This window comes from Calliphora vicina, chromosome 2, assembly GCF_958450345.1.
Source record: "Calliphora vicina chromosome 2, idCalVici1.1, whole genome shotgun sequence".
Taxonomy (NCBI): Eukaryota; Metazoa; Arthropoda; class Insecta; order Diptera; family Calliphoridae; genus Calliphora; species Calliphora vicina.
Window position 1 is genome coordinate 124,233,025 of NC_088781.1, and position 27,855 is coordinate 124,260,879.

Sequence of the window (27,855 nt, forward strand, 5' to 3'; positions counted from 1 at the left end):
AATCGATTTTTGGTCAGAAATATGAGTGATTACAGATCGAGCTACTTTTCTTGATTCAACGCTTATTGGCCAAGTTATTAGCGAATTTAGATATTTTGAATTTTTATATAAAAAATCGATTTTTGGTCAGAAATACAAGTGATCACAGATTGAGCTCTTTTCCTTCATTAAACGCTTATTGGCCAAGTTATTAGCGAATGTAGATATTTTGAGTTTTTATATAAAAACTCGATTTTAGGTCAGAAATATGAGAGATCAGAGATCGAGCTATTTTTCTTGATAAAACGCTTATTGGCAAAGTTATTAGCGAATTTATATATTTTGAGTTTTTATATAAAAAATCGATTTTTGTTAAGAAATATGAGTGATCACAGATCGACCTATTTTTCTTGATTAAGCGCATATTGGCCTAGTTATTAGCGAATTTAGATATTTTGAGTTTTTATATAAAAAATTGATTTTTGTTTAGAAATATGAGTGATTACAGATCGAGCTCTTTTTCTTCATTATCGATTTTTGGTCAGAAATATGAGTGATCACAGATCGAGTTCCTTTTCTTGATTAAACGCTTATTGGCCAAGTTAGTAGCGATTTTTGATATTTTGAGTTTTTATATAAGTAATCGAATTTTGGTCTGAAATATGATATATCACAGACCGATGTATTTTGCAGATGTATTTAATAAGTGGGCGTATTAGTGGACTTGGGCAATTTTTATTTATGTAAAAACTTTTGCGGACTATGTATTGGGAACTTTAAAAAAAATTAGTTAAATCGGTCCAGGCGTCCTGCGATTTTGGATATATCAAAAAAAAAATTGGCGTGGTCAATTTTTCTTTCAGTAAAAACTTAAATATCATTTAAAGATCATTTAAACAAAAAATTAGCCAAATCGATGTAGCCATTTTCAGATTTTAGATAAATCGAAAAAAATTGTCTAAATCGGTCCGGCCATTCTCTACTGATGCAATTACCAACGAACGACATTTGGGTTTTATTTATATAGAAGTGTTATATAGATTTTGCCAATGAAATCCACGTGTTAAATTCACCAGTCAATGACGTTGCGAAAGGGTTGAAAATTCATTAGTAGTAGTTCTCAGTTGCTAACTAATTCGATGTGGCGGGACTAGTTCAATCAACAGAATAGAAAATAACTCATCCACATAAAAAAACAAGTAAGAAAGTATGGTCGGTCAAGCCCGACCATATAATACCCTACACCAAGTAAATGAGTAAAAATATTTTTCTTTTAAAATATCAATAATTTACATTTTTGAGTGATTTTCGGAAGTGGGCCTTATATGGGAGCTATGACCAATTATGGACCGATCACCATAAAATTAGGTCGTGTGATTTATGTCTATATTAAAGTTAACTATGTTGAATTTTGTGTGTATACCAACATTTTTAAGCGATTTATGCACGTTAAAGTGATTTTCGGAAGCGGGTCTATATGGGAGCTATGACTAATTATGGACCGATCATAACAAAATTTGGTGACATGAATTTTGTATATATAAAACTTATTTGGAGCAAAATTTGTGTAGATACATAGATAAATTAAACGTTTATGACCGATAAAGTCCAATTTCGAGGGGACATTTGTATGGGGGCTAGGTGAAATAATGGACCGATTTCAGCCAGTTTCAATAGGCTTGGTCCTTGGGCCGAAAAAGTAATATGCACCAAATTTGATCGAAATATCTTCAAAATTGCGACCTGTACTCTGCGCACAAGGTTTACATGGACAGCCAGCCAGCCAGCCAGCCAGCCAACCAGACGGACGGACGGACATCGTTTAATCGACTTAGAAAGTGATTCTAAGTCGATCGGTATACTTTATGGTGGGTGTTAGACTAATATTTTTTGGGCGTTACAAACATCTGCACAAACGCATAATACCCTCCCCACTATGGTGGTGTAGGGTATAAATACCCAAATTGTGATTTATGTTCTGTGATACAAAATTAAACACTCAAAATAGCAGTTACTTGATCATAAAAATTATTCTCTTTTATTTACATTCTTCTTTCTCTTCTATGCTACAAATTATAGAAAGCATTATGTGCAGTACATATTGTGGAATTAACTATTCTTAAATTTTTTGCAAGATTGGTGAATTTTTAAAAATTGTTGTTTTTGATGTCTTTTGAAAAATTTATGATTTCTTTGGAACACTTTTGTTTTTTATTGAAAAATTTATTATTTTTCGATAATTACAGACTTTTTAAATATGGAGAATTTCACGTCAAGTGAACCAACTTTTTAAATCGATGTCATCCGATCAGGATGAAATTTTCACAAAGATTCGATAGTAATTCAGACACAATTTTTCCAAAAAATTGGTGGAGTACTCCCTGAGTTAGAGGGGATACAAATTTTTGGTTGCCCAGATTAAAATTTTCCAAATTTATATGATTAAATGCGTATGTGTCTACCTCAAATTATTTATAATCAAATATCACAAAACATACAATGAAAGATTTTTCCCCTAAAAATACAATGTTAGTGATTATATGGGAAACATTTTTGTACATTTTTTATAGCTTTTTATATAGAAAACATTTTTCACAATTTCATATCAATGATTCGCATTATACTCTCAATCACACATGGTCGTACCACCGTCGTATAAAAAACTACATTGAAATTGATGCTCAAAATGTATGTTAAATGGAAAAATGCTATTAATTTTTGAAATTAAAGTTAGTTAAGTGAAATTTGTATGCCCTATTATTGAACATCATCTAGATATTATAGACGAGTTAGCTGTTTGATTTGTAAACTGAAGTTTATGAATTTAATTTATAAATATGTTGATTAAATTACTGTAGTAAAAATACACATTTTGTAGTCCAAAGATTATATAGATTTGTCTTACTTAGTTACTAAGTAACACTTTAATTTAATTACTTGCATAAAAGTAGCTAGTATTTTATAAAAAACAATTCATAATAAAATATAAATTTAATTTTTTGCAAAAATAACATTTCACAGCTTTCTCATACACGTTTCATGTACAGTACTATACATGATAATAGTTTAATTTTTCTATTTAAATATAAAGTTATTAAATAAAAATATTATTATTAAATTATTTCATTTACTATTTTAAGGTAAAAACAATTAAGCCATTCGTTAGATATGAAAAAAATGTATGCATGTATATTGCATATAAAATGTTAAAGTGAAAATTTAATTAACTTTACAATCTGAAAAATACACAGGCTAAAAAAATATATGAAAAATATATCTATAAAATTGACACAGCTGAACAAATGGTGATAGTTGAGTCTATACAGGTTTCTTTTTAATAATATTTTGAAGGAATTTTGTAAGAATTTTTTAAATAATGGAAACCTCCACAAAAAATATTAAAAATATTATTATTGTCATCAGAAGATATTATTATTATTTGAAATATAATATTGCCTAATTGGTATGTTGCCTGCATAATTAAAAATATCAATTAATATTTCAATTATAGTATTTAATAGACAAAAATACTTAATACTGGATCTAATATGCTAAATAAATACTATAAATACATTGTTGTTCACCACAATATTATACGTATGATTAACATTATTTGCATACTTACGAATAAATATTACTCATACGTATTTACTATACATTTTATATGTTTTTATAACCATCATCAAAAAAGATGAGGGGTATATTGATTTTGGCATTCCGTTTGTAACGCATCGAAATATTTAACTCAGTCCTTCAAAAGCGTATGTATTCTGGATTGTTATGAAATTCTAAGACGATCTAGTTGTGGCCGTCCATCCGCCTGTCTGTTGAAAACAGGATAGTGCCCAAGTAAAAGGAGTAAGCAGGCTGAAATTTTCCATAAATAACACAGTACAACACATGATTTTGGGACTCAATTCTGACAATTGCACGTGAAAGTAGCCCCCAAACATTAGAACTTCTGCATCATTAGTTTTGTCAAGTTGGCTGCCGTATTAATTTAATGGCCATACGATTTTCTTTTCCTCAAGGTGGATTTTAACACTTTTTCTATATTTTGGTACGGTTATATCTCGTATACCGTACGGAATATCTCCTTTGTGGCTGAAGCAAAGTTTGTAGATATTGAATAGTAGAAAAAAAGTACGGAACATACCTACCCGAAAAAGATGCATCCAGTGCCTTAAAAATCGCCAAAATGCCCATTTTTTAAATTTTTTAACCAATTTGTCATCTTTTTTGCTCAATAACTGGATTACAAATCCAATTATGGACTGATCACCACGAAATTAGGTCGTGTGATTTGTGTCTAAAAGTTATTTTTCATGAATTTTGTATGTATACCATAATTTTTTACAGATTTATGCACTTTAAAGTGATTTTCGGAAGCGTGTCTTATATGTGAGCTATGACTAATTATAGTCCCCCCCTGTTTGAGCAATCATAAATATGTTGATTATAAGCAATTCTGATAAAATTTTACACGTATTAGTTCTAAGTAATCTTCAATTATACCGAAAGTAAAAATAGTTTTTAATCTAATTTTCCTTTTAATAACAATGATCTACATAGGTATACACAATTTATTTTATAATTCATTTTAAATAGACAATAACACAAATAAAAAGAGTCCTATGCACAATAATTTATTTTAACCAAGATAATATTTTCACAGAATTAAAAGAAGCCCAACAATAAAAATGTATTAAGTTGTGGTAAGTATTTTATAACCCAAAGATGTGATAAATGATTAAACTTTTAGACAAAGAAAAATCAAGTGCAAACAAATTAATATAGATTATACAAAATACAAAATTAAGTCATATGTGCTTTTCCTTTTTGTTTGTCTATGTATGGGGCATTTCATGTCATGTAAATCAACTTTTGAAATCGATGTCTTCCGATCGGGATGAAAGTTGCATAGTATTTCATAAACAATTTTTAAACTAGATCGGTAGAGAAGTCTCTGAGTTAGAGGGGGTCATTGTTTTTGACCAAGCAGGTGTTTTGTCTTATCCATGTAACTTATTACCTATTGTTCTTAGCAAAATGTGTCCCAAATAGTTTAGATAGCTCTTTGTTCAATCTTTTGAGAAATATTAAAAAAAATAAAAAAAAAATTTTGATATTGTTTTTCCGAAATCAAAAACTTTTTTGACTTTTTTTTAAAATGGGCCCTTTTTTAAAATTTTTTGTTTAGCTCAAACAAAATCTTAGATATTTTCCTTGAATACCCTTTTGGTCGGTTGGTGGGATGCGAGTGGGATATCTATGAAAATAAATATTTTGTAACTCAAAACATGCAATGTTTCACTTTTTTTTTTTGCAAAACGTAACTTTTGTTCAAAATGGGACCTTTGTTTAATTTTTTTGTTTCACTCAAGAGAAAATTTAGTTCCATTACTTTAAGAAATTTTGTGGTCGCTTAGTGGGATGTCTATCAAAACAAATATTTTGTAACTGAAGACATACAATTATTGACTTTTTTTTTGCAAAATAAAAAACCTTTTGATTTAAAATGGCCCCTTTTTTTGAATTTTTTTTTAAAAAATGGAAACAATTGTATGTCTTGGGTTACAAAATATTTATTTTCATAGATATCCCACTCGGATACCACTAAGCGACCAAAAATATCTTAAAGGAATGTTCTCTTTTGAGCAAAAATAAATTTTTGTTGAACAATTGTGCCTGAATTACTATACAATAGAATGAACCTTGGTGCAAATTTCATCCCGATCGAAAGACATCGATTTCAAAATATATTTATATACTTATGCGTATTCTTAAGATAACTCCACAATAATTTAAATAATAACAAATAATCTTATAAATATTTGCTTCAATGATTATAAACAATTTGAGTATTTTATATCTACTGTGGTATTGTCTGAATACATGTTTCAATTACACTATGCTACAACCAATATATTCAATGGTTCTCATATATAAATTATATTCTCTTGAAGTCCTTAAAAGTTTTCGAAATACTTTTACCCCCATATTCATTAACAGTTTAGAAATTTATCAAAGCTTTATCAAACAAAATTTCCATACAAAATTTGTTTTATAAACCTTTAATACATTTATGAACTGTTTAAGCATATGGGGGGTTAGTCTTTCTCGATCACTTCGTTAAGTACCTGTTTAATTAGGAAACTAACGGATATCCGGTGTGTGCTACTATGCTAGAAATTATTTTAAAATAGAGGGGTATTATAAGAAAATTTCAAAAAAGTGCCAAAATACATTTCTTTCCCAAATGCAGTGTTGTAGGTGTCTAAAACCATCATCACAAAATGTCCATTCTAATAAAACCGGGTCGAAGATCATGCATTGGATGGTTCAGAGTATACAACATACATTGGTATGTAGAAACATTTTTTGTATTTTATATATCGTCACTTTAAATGTAAACGGACCTAAATTATTCTACAGTTATTTTTTTTTACAGGAGAAGCCAAAAACTTAATAAAATAAATACTAATAAAGTATTATTGGCAATTTTTTCCGTTTGAATTTCTTTAATTTTATGGAAAAACATCAAGTTAAGAACCTTTTTCTGAACGCTTCGATTCATTTATGAAAGTATATATGGGCAAATCCCAGAAACAGTCTACCAACAAACAAATTTTTAAATGAATCAAACTTAAAATTTTTAATTGTAATATTAGACTAGATATGTGTATTATATTTTATATATAAACAAAATGTATTTCTATGGACATTCATACAAAAATTATTACCAAATCCAACACTAGCGCAGATATCTTAATTTTATACAAAAAAAAATAATTTTTTAATGTGTTTTTATCATTACTTAAATGTTAACAAGATGGTTCGATTGACAGCTATATTTTTGACCATTCAATTTAAATACAAATAAATTTTGAGTAATTTCACTTTGAATGGAATTTTTCGCAACTTCACACGGAAAAGGAGATAATTTTCATGCGTCACTAAATGTTCTCGGATTTTTATAAAAACGGCAAATGTTTGTTCATGCAAATAAGTTATATTGGAATTATTTGTGTGAGCATGTAGTTTGATAAAAATAATCATAATCAATCGAGAACACGATTTTGAATTTTCCATCAGTTTCAATAGTTTCCATCGGTTTCAACGAAAGATAAATTGCGAGGTTCAGAAGTGGTGATTACGATACCGAAGATAAAGATCGCTCAGGACTGCCAAAAAAGATTGAAGCCCAAAATTGGGGTAATTACTTCATGAAGATTGTTGTCAACCTCAACAGGAGCTTGTGGAATCGTTGGGAGCTACTCAAGCAGCAATTTCAAAAGATTTGAGAGCAGCAGGAGTCATCCAAAATCAGGAAAATTGTCTACCATACGAATTGAAGCTGGGAGACCTTGAAAGACAATTTTCTATGTCTGAGTTGCTGCTTGAATGCTATAAAAGGAAATCAGTTTTGCAGCCAATCATTACACGCGATATTTTTATCGATGCATCCGAAATTAGTATCTTGATTCATCCTCAAAAGATGAGCAGTTCTTTGGCGCTGACTCTATATATTGCCAGAAAAATTGGAAGAGGTCTTGGCTAACAATGGCCAATACTTTGAATAAATTTATATTTTACAAATGTCTCTAACTAGAAGTTAAAACTTTAAAAAATCCTTTGTAGGTTATACACCCAATAAAAGAGACCTTCGGAGAAAATAGTCTGAAAAGTGGAAGAGTTACTGGTGTTTAAGTTCCAAAAAATTACAGTTTTTAAACATTAAATGAAGCAGAAGATGAAAATGAATCAGCACATTGTAAAAACGGATTTGGAAAGAGTTGCACTTATAGTCTTATACGCTTCCATGTTTCAATTGTATAAAAATCTTAAATTGTCTGCTTCAATTGTATATTTTTTAAATTAATATTTCTTATAATTTGTATTTTCAGATGAACTAAGGATTTATATTCATTTATACTTTAACTACCATAAATACCAGCGCCTTTCTATTTGTCACAACAATTTTACAGCTTAACCAGTTGTAATGTTAATCTTTATTATGCAATTTATATTCCATTGGGCAAATTATTAAGGATATAAAATGAATGTTGACAGATTTTAAATGTGAAATAAAAATAAAAATATTAACCAAAAAAATATCAAAGTGGGATTGTTATTGGATTTTATACAAAAATATTTAAAAAAAATTAAGGCCGGGTAACTTGTTAAATTTTAAACATTATTTAGGCTTAATCAAAGATAAAATTTATTTAATTTTTAAGGAAAAAATTTATTTAAACATTAGTTAAACCTTAACTATGTTTAAAATATTGATAGTTACCCGGCCAGGTTTTATTAAAATTTTACTCGATAGTTTCTTTGAAAGAATTTAATAATAAATATAACCCTCAAGGTACACGTTTGTAGTATAGAAACAGCTGGTTGATATATTGCAAAGGCTAAATGGAGTGTATGTAAAGAATCTGTACTTAAATAGACCTTTCTGTTGTTATGTTATGATTACCAACACTGTACAGTTCATTTGTATCAAAATTAAGCTTCTTTGCCTTCTTAACTTAGGTTGCTATTTACAGTTTTTTCAAAATATCTCAAAATTTTGATGGTGTTTCAAAATCTTTCAAAACGGTTTTAGTATGTCCTCAACTAGGCCTACAACAGGTCGTTTTTCATGTTCTGACAAAAAGTGTCATTTTGTAGCAGAGTGTTATTAACTGAGATATAGGGATAAAACCACAATACTTTGTTTACCAAATTTTTTTTTCACAAATTTTTTTATTTAGAAAATTTTGTCCACTTAAAATTCTTTCTAATAATACTAGTTTACAAATCAAACATTTTTGTTTGCTCATGGAATGAAACTTATATTTTTGAGAAGAGCTAGGGACGCTAGTTAATTGACTATTTTTTGTTGCCCACATATACGTCAAAATTTTGAGATATATGGGTTTTTATTTTACATCTGCCCTGAGTACTACTACTGCATACTGTAGTGTACCGAATTTTAGTAATTAAGTATTAACATCGTTTTTGGGTACTCAACACTCTGGTGAAGCTACTAGATACTTTCAGAGTTGTATTCTTTTGACAAATTCCAAAAAAAAAATGAACGGGAAGCAAATAAATACTGTTTAAAAGTACATCTTTCCTGTAGACAAACGTTAATAAATCGATATTAAATACAAAACTCTAAAGTAAAAACTATCTTAAAATATCTTCTAGGAAGTGTAAAATAAACTCAGACAATTTTTGTTTTATTTGCGGAAAAATTATTCAGTTAAATCGAGGTTTTCCTATAACACAAACATATTGCATTAAAAAATTTCGTAAAAGCTTTAGATAAGGCAAAACCAGCATTTCAATATTTACACAGAAAAAATTATATTTCAATTCAAACATTTATCCCATATTGAACTGGTTTCAATTATTTCATAATTAAATCAAGTATTCATTTGCTCAAAAATAAAATTTCTTGATATTTTCTATTGAATTTTGAGTTTTGAATTTGATTATTTTGACAATTGAATATACAATTTTCGTTATTGGTTGAACTTTAAATGCAAAAATTATTGAATAAATAATTTTCGTAATTGAAACACAAAAAATAACAAAAATGTGTTTTCCGACTTGTTAACACGTGCAAACATGTGAAATTTCAACTCGAATATAAACAGTTGTAAGAGAGACTCAAAAAAAAATTCCACAGAAAGAAAAAACTAAATAAGAAGCGGAGTAGATAATTTGCTTTTTTATTTGTATGTACCTTTTTTCAAAAGACAAATTAAGTCTCAACTTAATTAAAATTATTAACATTATTAACAGTAATTAAATAATTTGTACACAAAAATATCAAAACACTCATAAAGTATATAAATCTCAGTTTCCATGATTTTGAACCGAGCGCTTAAATAAAGTGATATGTAAAACATTTTGCCACCTTTTTATAAGTTTTCATTTTGAAAACGTACTTTTTACTTTTAAATTCAAAATAACATTCAAATTTACATAAAACACCATAATTATTTAGTTTAGACACGCGATTATATCCTGGCAGTTGCTAAACTACGAAATATGAAAACGAATAATAATGCTTTCATTCTTTTTAAAAATCTATGACTTAACAAAATTATTCAAATAAATAAAGTTGTGGTATTCACACGGTCTATTATTTATTCATATTGTCATAATGTCCTAATATATTATGATAGTTTAAACAAATTTTTGTTGTGTTTCAAAAAAAAAACTATTTAAACTATGTTTATTGTTTTGCCATAAACAAAACTTTTTTTGTTTAAAACACAACAACAACTATTAAAATATATTAGGACATTACGACAATATGGCTAATAGCAGACGATGTGAATACCCCAAATGTGTAATAAAAGGATTTGATTTCATTTCCGATTGCATTTTTTTTTGACAGCTTTTTTTACTTCAATTTGATTTCTAAATTTAGTGGGCGTTATTTGGCTATTGTACAAATTTATGTTGTAATTTAAACTCAATTCCGGTCTGGTGGTCTGTTTCCACATGTTCGTGTTTTATTTATCGTATATTTACAGAATAACAAACACTAAAAACTTATTGGTTGGTAAAGTGTAAGTAAATTCAAGTACTAGAAAATAAAAACTACTAAACGTATAAAATTACACATTTGTATGTTTTTTTAGGGATTTTCTTGTTGTTACTTTTATAATCTCAATGTTATTTACGGCCAACATGACGTATGAATAATATTTAAATAAAACAAAATACATATCACTTATACGTCACTAGTTTTGTTGTAATAAACAAAGTATAAGAAGTAATATGACTTTTTGACATCAGTACATAACTCTAATAAATATATCAATACATTCTAAATTTTCTCCAGGCAACAGAGTTTTATAAACATTTTTAAAAAGGAAAGTTTTTAAATATTATTTCAGAAGATCTCCCTTAAATCCTAAAAAAAACTCACATGTTATTTACCCTTCGCCATGAGTGACAAGGGTATATTTAAGTTTGTCATTCCATTTGTAATTTATACATTTTTCATTTGCTCGGTTGCTATTTCAAATCGAGAAAATCGGCCCACAAATGGCTAAGATATAAGGAAAAAATCGGGCAATTTCGATTTTTGGCCTATTTTTGATCTACTATATCTGGAGTACTAAGTCATTAATTTAGACAATATGGATATCTAATGATAGATATTTCATTGCAACGATGTATATAACGCTGTAGTAATGTGGACCTACAATGGGTGAAAAGCGAAAAAAAATATTTTTTAACCCGAATTTTTTTTTTACCAAAATTTTTTTTTTTTTTGTTATTAATTTTTTTTCACTAATAAATTTAAAAAAATAAAAACAACATCGAAAAAAAAATTTGGAAAAAAAATTTAATTTTGTTTACCTAAAAATTTTTAAATTTGTATTTTAAAGTATAATTTGATGAAGGGTATATAAGATTGGGCATAAACGGGCCTCTTACTTGTTTTTGGTTAGTTTTTAATGTTTTTGTTCTTTTTATTAGCAAAATGCTTATATAAAATTCGTGTATTTCTTTTCAATTTAAAAAACAAATAATTCGGTTAATCGGGTTAATAGTAAATTAACCGATTACACATAAATCCCGATTAATTATTTGCTCGACTAACCTGTTAACCCTGCTGTTAGGTTAAAAAAACTTACGAATCTTAGTTAAGGGACCATTTTGGTCCACTTTGTATTTTTCATAAGAAATTTTACTTAAAACTTTTTGACCAGACATTTTAAATATTTATAAACGTGGATATACAAGGTGGCGCAAAAGTAATCCTCCTATCAGAAAATTCTATAAATTTTGCGATTGGCCCATAATGTCAGTTCTGTTTTGACATTTGTGTAGTAAACACATGCGAAATACACGTTAATAAACAATGTTACGCTACACTGCTCCAGAACGCGGAATATTGCTGACTATTTATTTGACCAATAATCGGTCGGTGACTTTCATCAAAAACAATCATGAGTGATGAGACCCATTTCCATCTTAGCGGGTACGTAAATAAGCAAAATTTACGCTTCTGGGGCACTGAAAATCCGCGTGTAACCCACGAAGAGCCATTACACCCACTCAAAGTCACTGTATGGTGTGCTGTTTTCGCTGGAGGAGTCATCGGACCTTTTTTCTTCGAAGACGTCGCTGGCCAAACGGTTACTGTGAATGGTGAGCGCTACAGAGCAATGATCAACGAGTTCTTTTTGCCACAACTTAATGAATTGGGATTGGAAAACATGTGGTTCCAACAGGACAGTGCAACGGCACACACTGCACGTGCCACAACCGATATGCTGAAGGATGCATTTCCCGGGCGCCTAATCTCCCGTTTTGTTGATTTGCACTGGCCAGCAAGATCGCCTGATTTGTGGGACTTTTTGAAGTCGCGGGTTTATGTCAACAAGCCTCAGACTCTTGCAGATCTTAAAGACAATATCCGTCAAGAATGTGAGGACCTATCGCCGGAAGTTTTGGCCAAAGTGATGGAAAATGACATAAAAAGGGCTCAAATGACAATCAACTGTGGCGGAGGCCATTTACATGACATCATATTCTCGACTTGATGTAAAAAAAATTAAAAGACCAAATAAAAATAATCCACATTTAATTACAGCCAAAAATCATCGGAAGTTTACTTTTGCGCCACCTTGTATAAATGTGGATAACAAGAAATTTAAAAAACTTGAAAATCGACGAAGTATTATTATGAAATTCTAAAGGAAAGTGACCCAGATATTTCAGTTTCGTCTATATTAGATGAAAATATTGAAAGTGTGAAGTCATATTGGTGAATGTGAAATGAACAATGATGAAGAAAATTGCTGATTATGGTGTAGATTCATTATATATTTCGAAAAACTAAATGCAGTACATTGCAATTCCTTTAGCACATCACATTGGAGCATCAGCAGATAATATTAAATCATTACCGCCAGGTCCAACACGCCTTGCGGTGTGAAAATAATCATTAAAAATATGAATAAATATGGTTCACTTAAATTTGAAAGCAAATGGAATGATTTAGAAAATTCCGCTTACAGTGGCAAAAACGAAGATTTCCATGGTTTGACTGATGCAAGTTTTGGCCCATTTTCCGGTGTAGTAAAAGCTAGAATAATTTTCAAATGATTACAAGTGCTCTCTGCTTGTATGATGTTGTTAACAAAAAGGTAGTTCGAGTTTTGGGACAATTGGGAAACTCTTCTTTCAATGTTGTATAAAATCCTATGATTTTATAAAAATAAAATAAATCATACAAAATGATTTTTTTATATAGTTTCAATTTTTAACGTATTTTGAATTTGTAACGTAAATTGAATTTGTATATTAATAATAACAAAATGAATTGTACCTAAAGTAGTCACTTAAGTACTTGTAAAATAATCACTAAGAACTGTTATTGTGAATTATTAACATTCGAAGATACAAATTGTAGTAAAAAATAAGCCTAGCTATTTCTTTTATACAATATTGTTAACTCACTTCTTTTGCAACCTTCAGCTAGAAAACATTTCTATTTTTTTTACCTAAAAACTTAAACCTAAAATCTAATTTGTATTAAATTATATTTATATAATTTAACTTAAAATCGAATTTGCTAAAACTTACACCTACATAATTAAAATCTTATTCCTAAATTTAAAACTAATTGATTTAACTTAAATGAAAATTTAAACCTAAATAAAAATTGTACATTTGAATTTGAAAAGAAAAATTATAAAATTCTTATTATTTAACTAAAACTAAAACCCCACACACAAACATAAAAGGTGAGCTCACTTACATACCCACACACACTCATACAGATACCCTAATATATTCTAATTAATTATTAAACTCTTATTTCCACTTATCCTAAATCAATCCTCATATATATTTTCTCAACTTGTTGAGAAAACATATATTTTATGAGAAACTTGGTGTTCTTTCAAGCATTCATCTACACATCCCCACATACAAATACAGTCCATCTCCAAAATCCCCAATACCCGCTGAGATACACCAGATTTCTTCATGGTCCTTTTTCGCTGAAAAAGTAAAAGTTCCAGTTGACATCACTACCCTAATTGCTGTCTCACCACAAGAGAATGAGGTAATTAAGAAACACAAAAAATCTATGGTTTGTAAAACTACAAAAACACGCGTACGCGACGGTAGAATTAAATACAAAAAAAATCTAAAAACTACGTCTAAAATAGTGATTTTATCAAATAAAAAGCTGAAAAGTGAAAAAAAAAAAAAATCTTAAACAAAAATAAATTTAAATAAGTGAAAGTGTTAAAACTAGTTAAAACAACAAAAAATATACAAAAGCAAAAAAAAAAGTATAAAAATTGAAAAAAAAAGTGTTAAAACTAGTTAAAAAACAACAAAAATATACTAAAATAAAGCAAAAAATATACAAAAAATTTAAAAAAAGCGTTAAAAAACAACAAAAACATACTAAGATAAATATATAAAGTGAAAAGCATCAAAATTGCATATACAGATCTAAAAATTTTATGTAAAATACAGTAAAAAAAAACCGGTAAATGTAAAAAAAAATATTTTGAAAAGCCTACAAATTACAGTTAATAAAATCCGTTAAAGTCATTAAAATATAAAATTACAAAATTTAGTATACATAAAATTTTTTCTAGAACTTTACAAAATACCGTTAGATATAAAAACAGTAAAATTCAAAAAAAAATAAAAAATTTCAATAACCAAAAGAAAAAATAGTGCTCTATATCCATCTCGCTTTTCACTGTGTATATATGTACATATATATGTACATACATCCATGTATATAAATATACATACTAAAAAAGAGAATATAGTTAAAGAAAAAGAAAACAACAAAATTTTGCAAAAGTGTAAAGTAAAGTGATCAGTTCTGATTTTCCTTTTTTTCAAAAAGTTTAAAAAGCACCAAACAAAATTTAAATAAAATTTAAATACAAAATAAATTTAAACAGAAGTTAACAAAAGTATAATTCAAATTATAAATTTTAACAGAAAAAGAAATTTCTCTTAAATTTTTGTTAAAAGAAACAAAAAAAATTTTTTGCAAGAAACAACACGAACTAAAAAAAAAAAAAAAAAAAATAAAATTAAAATTATTTACATACTACTTAAGCATAACAACAAAAAGCAAAACAAAATAATTTTCTAAAAAATTTATTACAGTGGCTTAACGTGAAAAGTAACTAAATCGTTATATTTTATCAAACAAAAGAAATTCAAACAAAAAATTAATTTTTCTAAGTGTTAACAAAAAAGAAACAAAAGGAAAACAAAAAAAAAGCAAAAATACATAGTAGCGAACCAAATTTTTTTAAATCAATATCAAAAGTAAAGCTAAATATTTCTAAAAAATTATAAAAGTAAAAATATAATTAAAAGCAAATTTTTTATTTTTCAACAAAACATAACAAAAAAATAGTTTAATTCTTTCAATTTGTAAAAAAAAAAAGAAACATAAAACAAATAAGAAGTTAAAGATCAACATGCAAAAGAAATCAACGAAAATATCAACCAAAGAATAACGCAAGAATAAAAATAAGAGAGCAAACAAAAAGAAAATTAAACTGGTGTGGTGAATTTCTTCAAAAGACGTAAACGAAAATAAAATAAAACAAACGTCAAAATAAACGAAAATAAAATAAAACAAACGTCAAAATAAACGAAAATAAAATAAAACAAACGAAAAAATAAAACAAAGATCAAAAATAAACAAACAAAATAACAATCGCACAGATCGTAAACGTTTTTCTTTTAAAAAATCAAATACAATTAATTAAATTAAATCAACGTAAGAATAAAAGCAACTAAGGTAATATTTTTTTACTTACACACTTGTTTATACCACTTTATTATTAAAATATATTGATAAAGTTCAAATTAATTTTCGCATATCACAACCATTTCATTTACTTTAATTTTCTCCGAGTTATACCTATTCGTGCATTTGAAATTTATTGATTTTAACATTTATTTCGGCACAAATTGTGAATAAACCAATTCAAAATTATAATTAAATACGTTTTTATGAAAAATCTACGGCATTTATATTAAACCAACGTACAACTTTACATAAATAATTAAAATTCACAGATTTAAATATTGTGAACAAAATTTTAATTATTTAGGAATTTTTAATCGTTTTAAACAATTCAAATTACTTAAATTAACAGCAAAGCTTACTGTAGCTACTTATTTAAATCTCGTTGATTCTCATACATACGTAAACGTGTTCCAGTAAACATTTGTGACAGATTAGTTATTTACACATCGTCAAATTTATCTAATTGTCTTCAAAACCTACCTATTTATTACCAATTTACAAATTAAAAAATAAACAATCTGGTGCAATTAACTAGGACTATCTAGTACTCGTGCTCGTTTTTCTTTAAAGAGTCATAAATTTCTAAATTTTACTCGCAAACTAACCTCTAACTGCAAAATTGTGACAAGTTTTGGCTTGAATCTTACCCGTACATCTCTCATTATACCACACTCAAAGTGCATTTGGTAAAACTTTTCTAACCCTCATATTGCAATCGCAATAGTGAATATTCACATCGCAGTTTTAACTAATTGCTAATTTGACGTGTACCTACACAATAGCAGTAAACTCTTTAAATCTCATTTAAAACTTAATTTTTTTTCAAAACTCATTAGAAAGATGACTTCTCAGGAAAACGGTACTTCAGTGAAGCATGAAAAGTTCCTTTTTGATTGCGACCACTTAATTACGTTCTGTAATAATTTCGGCAAATCTGATATAGAGGATCAAACAGACTCTGTATTGGAAATAAAATTAGAAGATCTTGATAAAAGATGGATAAAATTGCAAGATTCATACGAATCGCTAATGATTTCCCCAAGATCCGAAAGTAGCAAAGACTACAAAGAGGAAGCAAAAAGCAATTTCAACGCATGTTCTGAAACATATTACACATGTAGATCACACATAATGGATCTGCTTAAACTCTCAAGGGCATGTGAAATGCAAAACTCAATGGCTCGTTCCAGTCTTATACCTCAAGCTCTTCCCATAGCAACAAGAACATCCTTCATAAAACTCCCTCCTTGTGAGATAGACACCTTTACAGGTAGCTACGAAGAATGGCCATCATTTCGTGATCTTTTCACAACCGCATGCATTGAAAATACTGAAATCCCAAAAGCCCAAAAGCTATTTTACTTGAGAGTAAAAACAAGTGGTAGCGCTGGAGCAATTGTCAAACGATACACACTATGCGATGAAAATTTCGATCATGCATGGAACGCACTAAAGTCCCGATATGACAATAAGCGCGTCTTAGTAGACAATAAACTAAAAGTTCTATTTAATATCCCTGTCGCACCTTCAGAAAACAGCGAATCCATTCAAAAAATTCATTCCACAGTAACAGATTGTCTAACTTCCCTTAAAGCACTTAATGTCAAAGTAGAAGGATGGGACCCAATTCTCATTTATTTAGTTTCTACCAAATTGCCCGACGACACACTAGCCCTTTGGGAACAATCGTTCAAAACTCAACGTGAAATGCCCACTTGGGCGCAAATGGATGAATTTCTTGTAAACCGATTCGAAGTCGTTGAGAGAATATCATCCATAAAAACCACAAAAGAACGATTCAGTCTCCCAACCTTCTCTCATTCCAAAATACAATCGTACTCTTCACAAGAAAAGTTGAATCACTCATGCAAACTCTGCAATGGAGATCATCACTTGAGATCTTGTGGAAAATTTAGAAAGTATACAGTGCAACAAAGAATAGACTACGTTTACCAGAATAAGATTTGCAACAATTGTCTCGCCTCTGGTCATACAAAAACGAAATGTTCAAGCAAAAATACTTGTTTTATTTGCAAATCTGACCACCACACTCTATTACATTTGCAAAAATCCCAAAACCAGCCCAAACACACTCAAGATAATGAGAACATTAATTCATCACAGAAAAGAAACAATTCAGCTAGTAATCAGAAATTTGAAAATAGCGATGATACTCCCTCAACATCGGCAAATTGCCAAGTCCAAGCTAATTTCGCATCTAATAACGTTAACATATTACTTCGTACCGCTCTAGTACAAGTAGAACACATTGGGGAATTGTTCACAATAAGAGCACTAATCGACCCAGGTTCCCAAAGAACATTCATATCTGAACGTATTAGATCACTTCTTAAATTACCATATCAGAAAGCTCAACTAGAAGTTGTGGGAATCGGAGGTCAAGTTCAATCAGCCAATAAAGAATGTAATATTACTTTATTTGCTAAGCGTTACAATTTAAGATTCTCGTTGAATGCTATCGTACTACAAAAACTGACCAAAAGAATTCCCGCAGTTTCATTTGAGCTTCCTAACTCCGCTCAAATCTCAAGTCTCGATCTAGCAGATCCCAATTTTAACCACTCTTCTAATATAGATCTAATTATCGGAAATGACTCAGAACATTTCATTAACATTGAAGGTATTAAAAAAAGTATCTGCGGACAAGCTTCGGCGTACAACACTATATTCGGCTGGGTTTTAAGCGGCCCAATTGAAACTAACTCGGTCCAAACATTTACGACAACTGTCACTCCTTCCGAAAACTCCGCTCTAAATAACACACTCAGAAAATTTTGGGAACAGGAAGAGTTGCCCTTAAAGCCCATAATTTCGGAAGAAGATCAATATTGCGAAACATTTTATAAGCAAACGACAACCAGAGACTCAAATGGAAGGTATGTCGTCAGACTTCCTTTAAAAAAGGAATTTCCCAATACAAAATTTCTCGGCCCTTCTCGAATTTTAGCTCTTGTCCAATATTCCCGTATAAACCACTCTTTATCTAAAACTCCAGAACTCCAGAAAGAATATAACAACGTGCTGGAAGAATACTTAACTCTCAATCACATGGAACCAGTTTCATATCGGGAAATTGTGTCAAATGGTAAATATTTCTCCTTTTATCTTCCTCACCACGCAGTAGTTCGCCCAGAACACAAAACCACTAAAGTGAGAGTAGTGTTTAATGCCTCTCGTAGTACAAAATCAGGTTTTTCACTTAATGATGTATTATACACAGGTCCCACATTACAAACGGAATTAATAACTGTAATTCTCAACTGGCGAATATACAAATATGTCTTCAGTGGCGACATACAAAAAATGTATCGCCAAATTTTAGTTCACCCAGATGATAGACCTCTTCAGCGAATAATATACCAACAAAATCGCACCAGCCCAATTAAAGATTTTCAACTGAAGACTGTTACATTTGGTCTCAACTGCGCACCTTTTCTAGCCATCCGCACGCTGCATCAACTCGCTGATGATTCTCAAGAAAAATACCCTAAAGCTGCTCAAATTTTGCGTCAGGAAACATATGTAGACGACATATTGTCTGGTGGGCATACAGTTGAAGAAGCAATAGAATCACAGTCTCAGATCCTGGAAACTCTTAAGTCCGCTGGATTTATCTTAAAGAAAATAACCGCAAACGATACTCAACTACTGGCTCAAATACCAAACGAAGATTTATATGACTCAAATTTACTACGATTCCATGAGACAAGTGCTACGAAAACTCTAGGAATAAAATGGAATGCTCTAACTGATGTATTTACCTACTCATTCTCACCAATATCTCAAGCGGAAAGCATCACTAAGCGAAAAATGTTGTCAGGTATAGCCTCAATTTTCGAGCCAGCAGGATGGATAACTCCTATAGTTGTTAGAGCTAAAATGCTAATGCAACAACTATGGCTCGAAGGTAAACAGTGGGACGATAAAGTCAGCTCTGAAATTCTAAATAAATGGAATAAATTGCTTGAAGATCTCTCTCACATTGACACGATAAAAATACCAAGATGGTTTCAATATAATCCCAAAGATACAATTCAGATTCACGGCTTTTCAGATGCATCCAAAGGAGCATATTGCGCAACAGTTTACCTACGTTGTCAAAGTTTATCTCAAGTCGTATTCTGTAACCTAATCATAGCAAAAAGCAAAGTAGCCCCTCTACAACCAGTCTGTTTACCTAGATTAGAACTCTGTGGTGCTGTACTATTAGCTACATTAGTAAAATATGTTATAGAATCTCTAAAATTGCCTCAATGCGAAATTTTTTTATGGACAGACTCTTCAATTGTCATTGGATGGCTTTCAAAACCTCCCTGGACCTGGGAAACATATGTTGCTAATCGAACAGCACAAATTCATAACGCTCTACCTAATGCAACCTGGGGTCATGTTCGCACTCACGACAATCCTGCTGATCTCGGTACTCGCGGATGTAAACCACAAGAACTCGCAAACAATACTTTATGGTGGCAAGGACCATCTTGGCTAACTCACCCACAGTCGGAATGGCCCAAAAAGACTCAATTTCAAACTCCAAAAATCGAAGAAAAAGTCCAATGTTTACAAAGCTCTGTTGAAAACACTGATATTTTAAATAAATTTTCGTCATATCACAAGGCTCTAAGAGTTTTATCTTACGTATTTCGATTTTACCATAACAGTATTACAAAATTTAGATCCCAGTTTTCTCAATCCCAGATTTCTCTTACTCAAAAAGAGGTTAATTTCGTTAAACTGCGACTAATAACCTTAGCCCAAAAATTTCACTATCAGGCAGAATTTAAAGACATCTCAAATTCTCTGCCAATCTCTAACAGAAGCTCGATAAAAACGCTTAACCCAATTCTGGATTCAGATAATATTCTGCGAGCAAATGGACGTCTCTCAAACGCATCCTTGCCATATCGTGAACGATGCCCTATAATACTGCCAGGTAATTCTCGATTTTGTCAGCTTTACTTGGAACATTTGCATTTTATGTAGAATGGTCCAAACAGAATTTTATATCTCCCGATTAAAGCTTCGTATTAAAAAGATTTTACGTCATTGCAAGACATGCATAATTTATAAACAAAGGCCATGTACTCAGATAATGTCACCCTTACCACCCGACAGATGCAAGCTCACAGCTCCCTTTCAAACCACTGGAATTGACTTCGCCGGCCCATTTGAATTGAAAAGCTCAACTCTCAGAAATGCAGCTATAATAAAAGGCTACGTATGCGTATTTGTGTGCTTTAGCACAAAAGCAATTCATCTTGAAGTATGTTCTAATTTGTCAACAGCAGCTTTTCGTGCAGCATTTTCTCGTTTCGTTGGGAGGCGGGGACTCCCTTTCAGGATATATTCTGACAATGGCCGTAATTTCGTTGGAGCCAGTCGAAAGCTAAAAGGTGAATTTGACTCATTTATAAAATCGACCTCAACAGATATCGCACAAAAATATATTACTCATGGTCTCGAATGGATATTTATCCCCCCTCACGCTCCTCACATGGGTGGGTTATGGGAAGCCGCCGTCAAAAGTTTTAAATTTCACTTGAAAAGAGTTGCAGGCTCACATAAATTTAATTTCGAAGAATTCGCTACCATCCTAACTCAAATAGAAGGAATTCTAAACTCCCGTCCCATTTCGGCCATGTCAGAGGATCCTGCAGACTTTAAAGCTCTAACCCCAGGACATTTTTTAAGAGGTTCTCCTATTATGAGTTTTCCAGAACCATCTAACCAGAAAATAGGACTCATGAATCGCTGGGATAAACTAAAAGCGATTCATCAACAGCTAGCCGTTAGATGGAAAGAAGACTATTTAAAATCTCTACATAAAAGATACAAATGGAAAAATATCTCAACAAATTTGAAATCAGGAGATCTCGTAGTCGTCATGGATGATTTGCTACCTCCTTGCGAATGGCGACTGGGAAGAGTAGAAAATACTTACATTAGTACAGATGACAACGTTCGTGTCGCAGATATTAGAACTGCTACAGGGTTGATAAAAAGGCCAATTGTAAAGTTGTGCTATTTACCTCTAAATTAATCATCAAGTATCGTAAACACTTTTCATTATTCCTCTCATATTTTTCATTTCATAATTATTAACACTATTGAATTTATATTTGCTCAAATTTACTTTATATCCATCATTTCCCCATCAACAAAAACTCATACTAATCCCAAAATTTCGTTTTATTCTTCTTTTTTTTTTTTACTTTTCCACAGTTCAACCTATAATCATCGAAGACATCAACAACGCAGACGCGACCCTGACGTGTACCAGTGCCGACTCTGCAAGAATTTCCATTCAATCCGTTTCTGCCGGCGGTTTTTAAATATGGATGTCCGTACTAGGCACTATGTTGTCAGCAAGCATAAGTACTGCGTCAACTGCTTGGCCAAGAGCCATGTCCTGCGGGACTGTCCATCAAGGGACACATGTCAGCGATGCGGCAATTATCACCATACGCTGCTCCATCCGGGAATTCGTAGCCGATTAGAAAAAAAGAAACCAAAACGTGGAGACCCAAGACGTTCACCACCACGTAATCATCATCGTCGTCCGCCGTCAACATCACATCATCACGTACAACCATCTAATTCATCCGTACCAAACCAACGCATCATTTCAGAAGCCATACGTTCCTTGGCCCAGGTGCTTTGCGTCCAACCAACAACTCCTCCACCTGGTGGCCGGAATGTATAAAATCCTATGATTTTATAAAAATAAAATAAATCATACAAAATGATTTTTTTATATAGTTTCAATTTTTAACGTATTTTGAATTTGTAACGTAAATTGAATTTGTATATTAATAATAACAAAATGAATTGTACCTAAAGTAGTCACTTAAGTACTTGTAAAATAATCACTAAGAACTGTTATTGTGAATTATTAACATTCGAAGATACAAATTGTAGTAAAAAATAAGCCTAGCTATTTCTTTTATACAATATTGTTAACTCACTTCTTTTGCAACCTTCAGCTAGAAAACATTTCTATTTTTTTTACCTAAAAACTTAAACCTAAAATCTAATTTGTATTAAATTATATTTATATAATTTAACTTAAAATCGAATTTGCTAAAACTTACACCTACATAATTAAAATCTTATTCCTAAATTTAAAACTAATTGATTTAACTTAAATGAAAATTTAAACCTAAATAAAAATTGTACATTTGAATTTGAAAAGAAAAATTATAAAATTCTTATTATTTAACTAAAACTAAAACCCCACACACAAACATAAAAGGTGAGCTCACTTACATACCCACACACACTCATACAGATACCCTAATATATTCTAATTAATTATTAAACTCTTATTTCCACTTATCCTAAATCAATCCTCATATATATTTTCTCAACTTGTTGAGAAAACATATATTTTATGAGAAACTTGGTGTTCTTTCAAGCATTCATCTACACATCCCCACATACAAATACAGTCCATCTCCAAAATCCCCAATACCCGCTGAGATACACCAGATTTCTTCAAATGTTTTTTAGCTTTATTTCTTTTGAGTTAGGAAAACAAATATTACAAAGGAAACGGACATATATGGGAACAGTTCGGGAAAACAAAACTTCCACCGAAATTGCTAATGTCTAAAAAAGTTCCTTTATATACATCCGCATTTGCTTTCAGTGAAATCGTAACACTTGTTTCATATATCGAATATAAGAATATACCTGCAATCGTTTCTTATTTTATCTCTACTAAGGGTTTGTAATTTTTTGTCAATATTTATCGTTTCTCTAAAAGTAGTTTCCTTTATCTATCTTAGGAGGCGTTGATACTGCTGATCAAATGATTAGCTACTACGTCACTAGATGAAAATCAAGTAGATGGTAAAATGTTATCTTTTCAAATATAGATGATACATCCGAGTTTTTACTTCAGTTAGGTATGTGCCTACCAGAAGAATACGTGTTAAAATGGACAGTCAAACCTAAAATTCCATTTGCAGCAAGCTTTGTCATCAAATAGTGTACCATAAAAATTTCAGCGACTAGAAAATGGGGAATTTGCAATTGATGTAAGTCCAAATGTGATGACAAATGCATTATGTGCAATAGATTTGAATGGAAATCTAATCGAGAAACTTGCTGCAAAAATAACAATAAGCCATATAAAGAATAAAATATACTCATATAAAGAATAAAATATATTGCATGGACCAAAATGGTCCATAACCTAAGATTTGTAACTTTTAATTTTTTTCTGTTCGATTCTATCCTATATACCTAAAAACTAACTAAAAACATTAAAATAAAAAAATACCAGAGCTGACGTTTTAAGTTGATACGATAAACCATTGCAAATTTAAATAAAAAATAAAAAAAATTTGACCAACATGGTCCAAACCTAACAGCAGGGTTAAACCAGACACCCGATTAATTGAATACCCTACTACTTACTAGGGTATTCGAATTATTCGATTTTTCTATTGTTCGAATAATTCGAATAAGAGATTTTAACTTGTTCGATTAATTCGATCACACGTTTAAAATTAATCGAATTATTCGAATAATTTAAATTTTTTTAAAAAAAGTAAAGAATGAAGTTATAAAGAAAAACACAAAATAACTTTAAAGTTAACAATTCAAGTATTGATAATATTAAAAAACATTCGAAAGCAAAGCCCATCATTAAATTTTCAACTGAAATATTCTGATCAGATTAACTCCCGAACGATCTACAAAACCATTAACTTCCGTTTTGGAGCTATGCTTTAACAAATTGGAGCTAGTTGATCCTGAATTCAAATACAATATAAACGTATTAAGAACTTTTTTATGTTGTTCATTAATTCGGGTTTAAATTGAGTAACTAATTATTTAGTAAATTAATTACATAATCACTATTTCTAAATTATTTATAACAAATTGTATTATACATCAAGCGCTATCTTCGCTGCCGAATCTTTGCTTAATAAAGTGGTCTGGGGAATTACACAATAAAGGGAATCTATCCATAGTTTGATATCATTGTCAGTGAACGTGGCTAATTTGAAGTCAGGCAGTGCATGATACAAATACGCAATAAGTTTATTACCATGTTAGACAATGGTGTTCAACGATGTTCAAAATCATGTATAAGAAGAACTCCATGCTTTTCTTGCAACAAAACGTTAGTTTGCAATATGTATTTGTGTTTATTTTCGATTTATTAAATATTTTGCAACACTTACTCGGTTAATAACATCTCTTATATACATATATTTTAAGATCATGGCCTTCATCTATTTCATCAATGTAATCATTATGAATTTCATCCTCAGTATCACTTTCGACCGTTTCAAAATCACATTCTCCGTCACATTCAACTCCACTTTAACTTAAGTTAATATTTTGATTATTAATTGCGATTCTTCTAATATTTCGCCAGCTTAATAACAAATCTGTGGACATTTGACAAAACGGCTTCTTTCTAAAACGTCAACTTTTCAGGAGAGCGAAAAAACTGTAAAAACTACTAACAAAAGTTCTTGTGTAGAAAATCAAAGAAATGTTATATATAAACATTATAGACAAATATCCAATAAACAAATAGCGCTTTTTCTTTTGTTTGAAAGAGCAATAGTTTTCTTTAAAACAGCAACAACAAATTTTAAGCTTTTTTGTCAAATGTATTTTTAGCAAACAAATTAGCTTGTATCATATAAGTTGTTTTGTCAAAATTGTTTTAATTAAATTAGAGTCGGCTTATGTGTAATTGAAATATAAAAAAAAAGTCGAAAGAAGTTGATTTGACAAACATAGTTCGGTATTATTAAAAAAAATTATTCAATTTTTTCGTTACAATAGCCAAATAATTTATCAAATATAAAAATGTTTCTTTAAAAACAGTAAATATTTGATTAGGTTGAATTTTAATATAAAAATTAACTTTTAAATAAAATAATACTATTATCTTATTATAAGAAGAAAACAGTAAAAAATCATATTTTGCGATTTACTTTGTGAAACTTTATTGAGTTTCTTCTTCGTCAAGATCCAGATAGATTTTAAACGATCATTATGCTTTAAAAAATGTGTAGAAGGGTATTTATCAGTGGCAGCATATCCATCAAATCGCATTTTTTGTTTGTGATACGACTAATGGAGATATGTAACTTCGACCAATTGTGGAATCGGCATCTTTAGACGACGAGAGTTGATGTCTAGCAGCTTAAAAGCCTATCCTGGGTCTAGTGATGATTTGTACTGCAAAACTCCAGGTTTACTTTACCTGAAAAAGATATATGTATGTAAGTAGTAAAAAGTTAATATATAATGTAGCCTATAAATAAAATTATGTTTATAAATACCTGAAATGTTGCATTTCCTCCATGTGTATCTATCTTTCATCAGACCAATAAAATCTAAAAAATTGTTTTTGTTTAATTCATAAACGATTTGTAGCCGTTATTAAATTTACCCAATCGCGTGTATGGAATATTGAAAAGGATGAATTTTTCTTAATTTTTTTCAATTTGGTCATGCACTGTATCAAACTCAAGATGCAACACAACTAGAAATGTATAGTCAATCCATTCACATCATCGAAATTTTTGGCAATCAAAGTATTTTCATCACTTGAACCATACAGTTAGCCAAAGATTTTTCTAGTTTATGGTCTTTGGTCGAAAACAAAGACATATTTACGTGTTCTTTTTTTCATATTATTGGCCATAGCCTCAAGTTTTTTACTTCATTCATTTATACGAATTTTAATTTATTTTTATTTATTCTAGTATTAAGTAGCATAACAGCTTCTTTTCTTCTGTTTTCCATTTTTAAAAGCACTTATGTTAAGATAAGACTTAACTTTTTTAAATTTTCGTTTTTGTAAAAGAACCTCTGTCGATACAAGACGTTTTGTCAAAACGAAAACTCGCGATCAACTGATTTAAAAATCTACTTGTCTAGGTAGGTTTTTCAATCTTTGCTTTCGACAAAACGACTTCTTTCGAAAGAAGCAGTTTTATCAAAAAATAATTGTTAATAATGTGCTAAAACTAAATAGAGATAGGCTGTTTTGTCAAAAGGCAGTTACTAGTTTTTTTTTAAATGATTTGAATTCTATGAGAGAAGTTGTTTTGTCAAATTGAAATTGGAGAAAAACCTGAAAGAGGTCGTTTTTTCGATTGCGTATCTTATGTTCTAAAAGTCATAGAAATACGGCGATAAGACCAAAAGAAGCGCATTCAAATTTTATATTTACTACAAAAATCCTGTAAAATTGTCTTATCTCGAGAGAAGTCGTTTTGTCAAATGTCCACAGAAATATTTTATTTCGTACCTTTTATTTTCATTGGTTCAAGTCCTAAGTTAAAAATTTTGAAAGATTTATTTTTAGAATTGCAACTTCTTGCAGTAACATTTATATATTTATAAAAGGATCTATCGGAACACTCATCTACAGTGATCAAAAGTCCCTTTGTCTTTAGTTATTTGTTGAATTTCAGAAATATTACAATTTTTACTTATTTAAATTTGAAATTATGAAAAGTTTTAAGCAATTTAATAACTTTAAATATATATGAATATTTATTCGTTTTATTCGATTATTCTACATAAAATTGTTCGAATTATTCGTTCTTCGAAAATGTCCATTTCTAAATTGTTCGAATAATTATTCGATTAATCGAACGATCATTAGTCGAATGAATACCCTACTACTTATATACAAATATTAGAATCTAAATCTTATTGACGACATACTTAACGTATGATTAATAATTATTTCCTGTTAAAAAATAAAACTCATATTAATCATACGTCTCGTTTTTTTTAATATAAAAATATTTAAGAATTGCTTAAATTGTCGTATTAAAATTCTTTTTTGGTGGTGGGTATAAAAATACAAACTGCATGGTTTGTCGTCTTTGTATTAAGTATTTGCAGTGTTTCAAACGATTTGTTTACAGCTTAGACGATTCAACTGACAAATTTATTCTGCTAAAGTATATGATGTAGAAAGTGCTACTTAATTTATAAGATTCCTAAAGTCTCTTAAAAAGAGCTCTTTTAAAAACTCTTTA

The 27,855-nt window shown here is 30.0% G+C and overlaps 1 long non-coding RNA gene across 1 annotated transcript; it reads left to right on the top strand.

Moving 5' to 3' along the window:
• The first annotated feature begins 15,284 nt into the window (after nucleotides 1-15,284).
• LOC135952118 (uncharacterized) lies at nucleotides 15,285-23,031 on the top strand. Its single transcript, XR_010576017.1, has 2 exons — nucleotides 15,285-15,793; nucleotides 22,049-23,031. It is a non-coding gene; the product is annotated as an uncharacterized LOC135952118 (long non-coding RNA).
• Nucleotides 23,032-27,855: the final 4,824 nt, after the last annotated feature.